At 37.3% G+C, this 12,250-nt stretch overlaps 1 pseudogene; it reads left to right on the forward strand.

Annotated features, from left to right (window-relative positions):
- The first annotated feature begins 2,614 nt into the window (after positions 1-2,614).
- On the forward strand, positions 2,615-2,734 carry LOC125103353 (uncharacterized; annotated as a pseudogene).
- Positions 2,735-12,250: the final 9,516 nt, after the last annotated feature.

Genomic DNA, 12,250 nt, shown 5'->3' on the forward strand with positions numbered 1-12,250 from the left:
ATAAATACTCTGAGGGGCGCCTGGGTGGCTCAGTGGTTAAGCCTCTGCCTTCGGCTCAGGTCATGATCTCAGGGTCCTGGGATCGAGTCCCGCATCAGGCTCTCTGCTCAGCAGGGAGCCTGCCTCCTCCTCCTGTCTCTCTCTGCCTGCCTCTCTGCCTACTAGTGATCTGTCTGTCAAATTAAAAAAATAAAATAAAATAAATAAATCCTCTGAATTTATATCTTGATTCAGAGTTTGTTGTTTCTCTTTGCTCCTTCATATATATCCTAAGAAATTAATTTTGATTCTTCGTACTAATATTGAATTATGTGGTCAAATAGCAATGGAGGTCGTTTAAATTTATTTTAGCCTGGACAACTAGAGTCTATCCTTATCTTCTCAAGACAACTAGAGTCTAACCTTTTCTTCTCAAGAACATTCTTCTTTTGCCTATTCTCTTTCTTCTTTGTATCATCACTTTTTGTTGTTGTTGTTCTGAAATTTTGTGTCTTTATAATTCCATGTTCTGTTCTGTTTCAACTTAAAACAAATAAAAAGCAACTTAATTAAAATATCTCTCTAGCTATGGCCAAAATTAGCAAGACAGAAAACAACGTGTGTTGGAGAGGATGTGGAGAAACGGGAACCCTGTTACACTGTTGGTGGGAATGCAAGTTGGTGCAGCCACTTTGGAGAATAGTGTGGAGATTCCTTAAGAAATTAAAAATAGAGCTTCCCTATGACCCTGCAGTTGCGCTACTGGGTATTTACCCCAAAGATACAGATGTAGTGAAATAAGGGCCATCTGTACCCCAATGTTTACAGCAGCAATGGCCACAGTCACCAAACTGTGGAAAGAACCAAGATGCCCTTCAACGGACGAATGGATAAGGAAGATGTGGTCCATATACACTATGGACTATTATGCCTCCATCAGAAAGGATGAATACCGGGACACCTGGGTGGCTCAGTTGGTTGGACAACTGCCTTCGGCTCAGGTCATGATCCCGGAATCCCGGGATCGAGTCCCACATCAGGCTCTCAGCTCCATGGGGAGTCTGCTTCTCCCTCTGACCTTCTCCTAGCTCATGCTCTCTCTCACTGTCTCTCTCTCAAATAAATAAATAAAATCTTTAAAAAAAAAAAAAGAAAGGATGAATACCCAACTTTTGTAGCAACATGGATGGGACTGGAAGAGATTATGCTGAGTGAAGCAAAACAGAGAGAGTCAATTATCATATAGTTTCACTTATTTGTGGAGCATAACAAATAACATGGAGGACAAGGGGAGATGGAGAGGAGAAGGGAGTGAGGGAAATTGGAAGAGGAGATGAACCATGAGAGACTATGGACTCTGAAAAACAACCTGAGGGTTTTGAAGGGGCGGGGGGTGGGAGGTTGGAGGAGCCAGGTGGTGGGTATTAGGGAGGGCACGTATTGCATGGAGCACTGGGTGTGGTGCATAAACAATGAATTCTGTTACACTGAAAAGAAATTAAAAAAAAAATCTCTAGCTAAGAACTCATTTCTCTTTTCTCATTTTTGCAGCAAAACTCTAAGGACTAATTGTCTAGACAACTTATTACTTTGTACTTGCTCAGCTAACATTACTAATCTCCACTGCGGTCCAAAAAAGCTATACAATCAAAGCTACCAAAAACTTACATATTTCACACCAAAAAAAAAAAAGTTTCTGTCCCTATCTCATTTGATTTCTCGGTAGCTCTTTATACATTATCATCTCACATTTTATAAACTCTTTGTTAACTTTTTGCATTACCTTTCACAACATTATGGAGTCCTGGTTTTCTCCCTAATTTATTGGCTACTCCTCAATATTTTCACTGATTTCAGAAGTTATATCAGATCTCAAAATATTAGAGTTCCTTCAAATTATGTCATGGGTCATTATCTTTTCACTTAATATTCACTGCTCATCAAATTTTATGGCCTAGAGTAGGGCCATACTTTACTTTCAAAGTATTACTTTGAATACTTTCAAAGTATGATTACTTTCAAAGTATATCTTAAGCCAAAACAATTTCTCTGAACCTCAGATTGGTATATTCAGATTTCTACTTGACATTTCCACTTAATCATCTCAAAGTTATTGTGTGCAGAACATAAGTCTGGATTCCCTTTTTATCCAAAACCTGTTACTCATCTAGTAAATGTCATCACTGTCCACCAAGTTGCTAAAGCCAGAGATTCTGGGGTCATATACCCCTTATTCACCTTTCCCTTACTTTTCATATCCAACTTTGGGAAACCCTTTTCATTCTATGTCTAAAAGTTAGCTGATACCCATTCACTTTTCTCCATTTCCACTCCAACCTTGTTAAAGCCACTGTAATTTTTTTTAATGTAGTTTTTTCAGTGACTTCTTAGATGATCCCTCTGTATCTGCTCTTGCCTCTCTAAACTCTACTTAAAATACAGGAACAAGAGTGGTCTTTAGAAACAAAAAGAACTGATCATATCATTCTCCTGCATGGTTTCCCAGTGACCAAGAAGGCCCTCTGAATCTACCTAAGCTCTCCCGTCTTTCCACCCTAATCTTATGCCAGTCCTCCCTCATTCAAGTTGCTCCGTTCAGCTTTGGCTTTCTACTACTTAAAATATGCCAAGTGTCAGCTTTGCGCAGTGGCAGTATCATACCCAATGAGGTTTATCCAAGGCACGATTATTGCTAATTGAAAGTATGCCAAGTGTCTTTCTGCTTTGGGGAGTGTTTAATCCTAGCTCATTGCTTGTCTTCTTTCATTCTTCCATTTCAACCTAAAAATTGTCTTTACATTGACTTATCTGATCACCTTACCTAAACAAGGCCTTTGTTCATATTTTCTATTTCAACATTCTTTTTATTTATCTTGTGATATGGCCATTATAAATTTACTTGAACTTCAGAGACTGTATCTGTCTTGTTTACCTTTACCTGTAATAGTGTATTTCAGTATGCTATGGACTGACTGTTTGTGTCACCCCAAAATTCAAGTGTTAAAGCCTAGATGCCAGTGCAGTGGTATTTGGAGGTAGGGCCTTTAGAAGATAATTAGGTCATGAGGGTGTAGCTCTCATGCATGGGATTAATGACTTGTAAGAAAGAACATAAGAAAGAGATGGTCTATCTCTCTCTTGTCTCCATCATGTGAGGATACAAGAAGATGGCTCTCTGGAGACCAGCAGGTAGGCCCTCACCAAAACTAAATCTGCTGACACCTTGATCTTAGATTTCCGAGCCTCCAACACTGTGAGAAATAAATGTTAATTCTTTAAGCCACTCAGTTTATAGCCATTTGTTATAGTAACATGAGAAGAATAAGCTAAAATAAATATTTTTGTTAGGAAGAAAGAGGAACTTGCCAAGAATACATATAAGGTATTTTATCTTAAAAATCTGTGGATAGTAACAGTTTGGGGAGTAACTATGCTTTCATGGTCTTATGTGGCACCAGGACCTGCGAGTTTGGATGGTTCTGGTTTACTAATTGATTAGAATAAGTCCTTGGTGTTTTTCTACAGTCTATGCATTCTTTCCTGGAAATAATTTATGGATGGACTTTAATTTCTGTAAACTGACTGAAATTATATGATGTTTTGTGAATTGTTTATTACAAACATTTGCCCAAGATGAGCTTTTCAAAATTTTCCATAGCTTTTACTCAAGTTGCGGAAAAAGGAGTTCAAATAAAAATGATCAATAGTCACTGAAATCACTGTCATGAATTTTGGACATTACTCTGGGTCCTCAATCTATTTGTTTCTTTCTTTTTTGGCAAATATTTGCATACCTTGAAGCAAATATGAAATTACATAAGGGATGTTGATTTTGAATCTTCAAAACCTAGTGAAAAATATTGCTTCTACTACTTACTACTTGGCTGAAGTTGGGTGACTTAATTAACTATACTGAAACCTGGTTCCACTGTCTAAAGTAAATCTAACATCTAATTTGTAGACTAATTGTGAGAATTAGAGAAAATATATACTAAGCATGTAATATAGTACCTAGTAGGAATTAATGGCCATTCAGTATCAAAAAGCATTGATATTTTTGTAATCATAATCATTCTATATTCATCAACACATTCTGTTTATAATTTCATGTATAGAATGTTTGTATCCAGGTGACTCAAAAATGTGAACTTTGTACCTGATATCCCACCATTAAACAGCCTAGACTTGGTAGTTTCTGCCAGTCAGCTTGTATATATGCATGCATATGTATGTATATATGTATGTATATTATATTATACCTACTAATTGGATTTGCCACTCTCCTTAAAAAATTCCCTGCCCTGTTCTGTGCTCAGGGATGTTTGGTCCTACACATGGCATCACCCAGGCCCTCTTGATTTCTGGCCTCTGATTGAGGGTATTCAGTGGTATCACAGGAAATCAGAGGGCTAGGAGAGAAAATTGAAGGTATTTATCACTCCTAATAACCTCTGTGTAGCCTTGCTCAATATGAGCAATGTCAATATTCTGTTATTTGTATTCTTGTTGGGCGACTCTGCTTCTATGACTTCAAACTCTATGTGAAGCTTCAATAACATCATTCCCACCATATTCGCAGGAAGACTGTTACTTGTGCTCCGGTACTTGCTATATGCCTTAATTCAGGTCTAATCTTTATAAAAATTCCCTTCATAAAAATGTGTTAGATTTAAAATGGAGTTTCCTAATAGCACTGTGCATATCACCCTACTGTGCACAAATCAACGGCCTAAGTATTGTTAATCATCAAAACATCCAAGGACAAAATAATTCTGCCTAGTTCTACTATCACATAAAACTTTTCATTTAACTGTGTACAAATGTGTTCTCAGTGATTCAGCTCAGTGTCACACTTTTATAAAGCAGTTAGAAATAGGAAGCAATTTACTTTGCTGTTACAACGCTCCATTGCCACTTGGAAAAGGGAAATGTGCTAAATACAGAATGCTATTTCATTGTTCTCTTCTGAAAGAATGTTTCCATAATTCTTCTGAAATCAAAATATGTGTCTGTTGAATTAATGTCAGGGATTGAGTGGTAGTGATTCGCTTCCTCCTACACAATTTCAGAGAAGACGGGTAAAAAAGAAAGAAAAAACAATTGCTTTCACATAAGTACTTTTGACTTAAAGCACAAATGTCTGGAACAAAAAATTGCAAAAAATATATTTATAAGAAACAAGTCGATTTTACAATGCTGTTATGTATTATTTCCATTTAAACTAGTCTGAATTTTAGCAGATGTAAAAAGCAACATTAATTCAGACACATATAGAGATAGATAGAGAAATAGAGGTAGATACACACACACCCACATCTATACCTTATTTTTTACATATTTTAAAAATTTTAGTATTATAAAAATATCTTCCCTTTACTGCCAATACTTGGAGAACACATAAAGAGATTATTTTGAGAAAACCTGCATACATCCTCCTTTGTTAGGTCCAAGTAGCAGAAAGAACTTGAGAACATGTTATTTGCAAAATCTAGATTATTTGAAAATTAGGTATATCAAAATTTTGACCACAAAAGGAAGGAAAATAAGGAAAACATAGATAAAAGGATTTTTTTTTGAAATTAGGTTGAACAGACATCTCATTGGATGCGATTTCTATAGAGTAGATGGAATAAAATATTTTTATCTTAATACAGTTTTTTTCCTAATATCTCAAGTTCTTCCTTAAACTATTGTGAGAGCTTTATGCTCCCTCCCTAGTATTAATAACATGAAATTTTATTTATTTAATATATACTTATTGAGAACCTAAAGTTCTCTCTTTGACTGTGAGATCAGTTGGGAGAAAATTACCACAAGAGCATATCTCCTCAAGAAACATTTAAACTGATAAGGAAGATATCAGTCAGGGTTGTTGAGAGAAACAGAAACAGTAAGAGATGACAGATTGAGAGGTGATAGATGAGACAGAGACAGAGAGAGACAACAGTTAGATAGATAGATTTCAAGGAATTGGCTTCTGCAGTAGTGAGGACTGGCAGTTCTCAAGTCTGTTATAGTAGGCTGGGAGGTTGTAACTGTCAGTCAGGAACTTATGCTGTAGTCTTAGAGTAGAGTTTCTTCTTCCTCCAGAAAAACTCAGTTTTGCTCTTGAGGACTATTATGTGATTGGGTTAGTCCCATCCACATTATTAGGGAAAATTCCTCTTTACTCAAAGTCAACTGATTGTGGATGTTAACCATATGTAAGAAATATCTTCATAGTGACACCTAGGTTCATGTTTTAATGAATAACTGGGGACTATAGGCCAGCCAAGTTGACATCTAAAACTGACCAGAGCAGTAAAAACTATGGTATAATAATAGCTGATATTTGAATAGTAATTTAAAATGAAATGAAATTACTTTAAAAGCCATTATCATGATTGATCTTTGTAACAGGGTTGTAACAGAGGTATTAATGTTAAGAGCCCAATTTTTCACCTGAGGCATATGTACTCAAATTAGTATGTACAGACCAAGTGGAATAAAACACAATCTATGGGGGGGGAAAGATGATTTAAAAAGAGAAATAATAAAATATTTTTAAATTATAACAACTTATTTGTAAATATTTTGAATGAATCAGCAAGTCTGAGGGCATTAGTTCTCAGATCAGAAAGATCTGATTCTATTTATTTATTCTTTCATCTATTCATTCATTTTATTTGGCCTTCCTGGATCCAGTTTTCTCATCTGTAAAATGCATATAAAACTGGAGTTGGAGAAGAGGATCATAGGTGCCGTGGAGTGTAGGGAGCCCTGTACACAGGGAGAAGAGAGAAAGAGAAAGGGAGGGAGAGAGGAGTACACGGGATTGCACAAGGAAAACACTTCCCCAAAACAATTGACAGGGAAAACCAGAGGGGATGCTTTTGTGAGTTCTTACAATGAGCAGAGCTCAGAGACTGGAATTTTAAATGTTCAAAACTGATGTGGAGCCTGGCAGGTGCTGCGATGCTATTGTGGAGAAGAAGGGCAGATAGCCGAGGGGGTCACCTGGGTTGCATTGGGAGAAACATTTCCCCCTTCTTGAAGTATATATTGGAGAGGTAACATTGCCTCTCTCTGGAAAAAAGAGCCAGTGGATGCCCTTTCCTTTCCCCATCCCTTTACATACCCAGACACACCTGCTAAGAATGACTAACCTGGACACTGGCTCTTTCCTTCTCTTCACTCTGAACTCCATGCCCCTGTGTTTTGATGTGACTGCCCTTCTGGGATAAACCTGCATCAGTCCCATTGCAGCGAGACCCTCCCCAGAAGACCAGCATGGGTCCCCAACAACTTTGGAGTTTTAAGACTCAGAGGCCTGTCCAGGAGTAATCCCAAGATTTTTATACTGCCAGGCAGACAGATGGCCTGGACACAGACAGGGTGAAGGCAGCAATCTGAGGGATGCCTGGCTCATGAGGGGAAATTGTTCACTCTTCTGTAAGGGCTTCCAGGACAGTGTTGGTTATGAATTCTTCAGGGATGAAGGAGGGGGCTGGCACCATTTCCCTCTCCTGCCCCTCAGCATAAACAAACTTCAGTAAGCAGCACATTGCAATAGTGGTGACCTAAATCCCTCACACCCAGCCCCATCCCCTGTGTTCTTCTGCTGGTGCTGCCTTTTTGAGGTGTGCCTGAAAACCAGTGCGGCAGGCCCCTCCCCCAGAAGCCCAGCACAAACCCCTGCATTCACTACATCTACTGACCTTTGAGGTCTGCAAAGCTTCAGCTCTAGTGAAAATAACATCAGATCTCTTTTAGCAAGCAGACCAGAGCACACCTAGTTAAAACTTGCCACATACTGGTCAAGGTCCAAACACTCCCCACTGCAGGCAAGGAGAAACTCTGAAATGGCAGAATGCACACAGCACACCTGAACCACTTCCTGAAATGCCAGGCCCTAGATAATATATGACCTCTTCTTCATAATGCTGTTACTCCCAGGAGCAGGAACATAACAGGGTTTCCTAACACAGAGAAGACAAAGACATAGACAAAATGCCAGGAAGAGGAATTCATCCCAAAAGAAAGAACAATGGGGCGCCTGGGTGGCTCAGTGGGTTAAAGTCTCTGCCTTCAGCTCAGGTGATGATCCCAGGGTTCTGGAATTGAGCCCCACATTGGGCTTTCTGCTCTGCAGGGAGACTGCTTCCACCTCCTCTCTCTCTCTGCCTGCCTCTCTGCCTGCCTGTCTGCCTACTTGTGATCTCTATCTGTCAAATAAAAAAATAAAATCTTAAAAAAAAAAAGAAATATGTTAGAAAAAAGAAAGAAAGAAAAAAAAAAACAAGAAAAGGTCACAGCCAGAGGTATAATCAAAACAGATATAATAATATCTGTTAATAATATCAAAATAATATACCTGATTCAGAATTTAAGGCAATAGTCATAAGGATACTAGGTATTCTTGAGAAAAGCATAAAAGATGCCAGGGAGTCTCTTACCACAGAGATAAATGACCTAAAAACCAGTCAGGCCAAAATGAAAAATGCAATAACTGAAGTTTGAAACCAACTGAAGGTAATAGCCACAAGGATGGACAAAACAGAGGAATAAATAAGTGATACAGGAGATAAAATTGTGGAAAATAGTGAAACTGAAAAGAAGGAAAGAAAAATATTAGATCACAAATGTAGCCTGAAGGAACTCAGTGAATCCATAAAGCCTAATAAGATTCATATCATAGGAATCCCGGAAAAAGAAGAGATAGAAAAGGGGGCAGAAGGTGTATTGGATGAAATTACAGCTCAAGGGCGCCTGGGTGGCTCAGTGGGTTAAGGCGCTGCCTTCGGCTCGGACGTGATCTCAGGGTCCTGGGATCGAGCCCCGAATCGGGCTCTCTGCTCAGCGGGGGGCCTGCTTCCTCCTCTCTCTCTGCCTGCCTCTCTGCCTGCTTGTGCTCTCTATCTGTCAAATAAATAAATAAAATCTTTAAAAAAAAAAAAAAAAGAAAAAGAAATTACAGCTCAAAACGTCCCTAATCTGGGGAAGAATACAGACATCCAAAACCAGGAGGCACAGAGAATTCCCATCAAAATCAACAAAAGCAGGCCAAGATCAAGACATATTGTAGTTATGTCCAGCCTCCTGGATTTGCAAAATATAGAGATAAAGAAAAAAATTCTAAAAGCAGCAAGACAAAGAAGCAAGAGAAGACAAGTAAGGTTAACAGCCGATCTCTCCACAAAAACTTAGCAGGCCAGAAGAGAGTGCTATTATATATTCAGTGGGCTGAATGAGAAAAATATGCAGCCATGAATACTTTACCGAGCAAGGCTGTCATTCAGAATAGAAGGAAAAATGAAGTTTCCCAGACAAATGAAAACTAAAAGAGTTTTTGACCACTAAACCAGCCCCACCAGATATATTAAAGGAGACTCTTTGAGTGGGAAGGAAAAACCAAAAGTGACAAAGACTAGAAAGGAACAAATAAAGTCTCCAGAAACAAAACAAGTAAGAAAATTGCAGTAAATTCATATCTGTCAATAATTATTCTGAATGTCAGTAGCTTAAATGCTCCAAAGCATCCAAAAGACACAGGGTGTCAAAATAGACTAAAAAATAAGACCCATCTATATGCTAACTATAAGAGATTCATTTTAGACCTAAAGATACCTACAGATTGAAAGTGAGTAGAGAACCATTTATCATGCAAATGGACATTAAAAGAAAGCCAGAGTACCAATACTTCTACCAAACTAGATTTTAAACCAAAGACTATGTAACAAGAAATGAAGAAGGACACTTTATCATAATGAAGCGATCTATCCAACAGGAATATCTAACAATTATAAATATTTATACCTCCAACTTGGGGCCACCCAAATATATGAAATGAAAATAAACATAAACAAACTCATTGATAATAATACATTAATAATAAGTAATTTTAATACCCCATTAACATCAATGGACAGATCATCTAAGGAGAAAATGAACAAAGAACAATGGCTTTGAATGACACACTGGATCAGATGGACTTAACAGATATATTCAAATCATTCCATCCTAAAGCAGCATTCTTTTCACGTATACATGGGACATTCTCCAGAATAGATTAGGTCACAAATCAAGGCTCAACAAGTACAAAAACACTAAGATCATACCGTGTATATTTGCCAATCACAAATGATATGAAACTTGAAGTCAACCACAACAAAAAATTTGGAAAGACCACAAATACATCCTACTAAAGAATGAATGGGTTAACCAGCAAATTGAAGAAGAAATTATAAAAAAAAAAAAAATACATGGAAATAAATGAAAATGAAAACACAATGGTCCAAAACCTTTGGGATGCAACAGAAGTGGTCATAAGAGGGAAATAAGGTCTTAAGTGGGAAATATATAGTAATACAGTCCTACAAGAAGCAAGAAAATTTTCAAATATGCAACCTAATCTTACACCTAAAGGAACTAGAAAAAGAACAACAAATGAAACCTCAAGTCAGCAGAGGAAGGGAACTAATAAAGATTAGAGCAGAAATAAATGAAATAGAAACAAAAACAATACCAATAGAACAGATCAATGAAACTAGGAGCTGATTCTTTGAAAAAATTAATAAAATTTGGGATGCCTGGGTGGCTCAGTTGGTTAAGCAGCTGCTTTCGGCTCAGGTCATGATCCCAGCGTCCTGGGATCGAGTCCCACGTCGGGCTCCTTGCTCATCGGGGAGCCTGCTTCTCCCTCTGCCTCTGCCTGCCATTCTGTCTGCCTGTGCTTGCTCTCCCTCCCTCCCTCTCTCTGACAAATAAATAAATAAAAAAAAATTAATAAAATTGATAAACCCCAAGCCAGACTGATCAAAAAGAAAGGAGAAAGGGCCAAAATACATAAAAACACAAATGAGAGAGGAGAGATCACAACTAATAGCATAGGAATACAAACAATTATTAGAGAATATTATGAAAAACTGTATATAAATAAATTGGACAACTTTGAAGAAATAGGTAAATTCCTAGAAACACATAAACTACCAAAACTGAAACAGGAAGAAATAGAAAATTTGAACAGACTGAAAATCAGCAAAGAAATGGAATCACTAATCAAATATCTCCTGACAAATAAAAGTCCAGGGCCAAATGGCTTCCCAGGGAAATTTTAACAAACATTTAAAGAAGTGTTAATACCTATTCTCAAACTGTTCCAAAAAATAGAAATGGAAGGAAATTCTATTCTGAAACCCATTCTATGAGGCCAGTATGACCTTGATTCTGAAACCAAACAAAGACCCCACTAAAAAGGAGAATTACAGGCCAATATCCCTGATCAACGTGGATGCAAAAATTCTCAACAAGATACTAGCAAACTGAAACCAATAGTGCATTAAAAGAACTTATTCCTGGGTTGCAAGGGTGGTTCAATATTCACAAATCAATCAAGGTGATATACCACATTAGTAAAAGAAAAGGTAAGAACCATATGGTCCTCTCAATAACTGCAGAAAAAATATTTGACAAAGTAAAGCATCCATTCATGATTAAAACCCTCAACAAAGTAGGTTTAGAGGGAACATATATCAACATATAAAGACCATACATGAAAACCCATAGCTAATATCATCTGCAGTGGGGAAAAACTGAGAACCTTTCCTCTATGGTCAAGAACAAGACAAAGATGTTCAGTTATGTTATGTTATGTTATGTTATGTTACGTTACGTTACGTTACGTTACGTTACGTTACGTTACGTTATGTTATGAACAAAGATGTTCACCATTGTTATTTAACATAGTACTGGAAGTCCTAGCCTCAGCAGTCAAACAATAAAAAGAAATAAAAAGCATTCAAATCAACAAAGAAGAAGACAAACATTCACTGTTTGCAGATGACAAGATATTCTATGTAGGAAACCAGAAAGACTCCACCAAAAAATTGGTAGAACTGATACATGAATTCAGAACAAAGTTGCAGGATATAAAATCAATATACAAAAATTTGTTGCATTTCTATACACCAATAATGATGCAGCAGAAAGAGAAATCAAGGAATTGATCTCATTTTCATTTGCACCAAAAACCCTAAGATACCTAGGAATAAACCTAACCAAAGAGGTAAAAGATCTGTACTCTGAAAGCTATAAAAGACTTATGGAAGAAATTGAAGATGACACAAAGAAATGAAAAAACATTCCATGCTCATGGATTGGAAGAAAAATCTTGTTATAATGTCTGTACTACCCAAATCAATCCCCATCAAAATACCAGCAACATTTTCAGAGAGCTAGAACAAAAAATCCCCAAATTTGTATGAAACCACAAAAGACTGAATAACCAAAGCAG

Source organism: Lutra lutra, chromosome 6 (assembly GCF_902655055.1).
Source record: "Lutra lutra chromosome 6, mLutLut1.2, whole genome shotgun sequence".
Classification (NCBI taxonomy): Eukaryota; Metazoa; Chordata; class Mammalia; order Carnivora; family Mustelidae; genus Lutra; species Lutra lutra.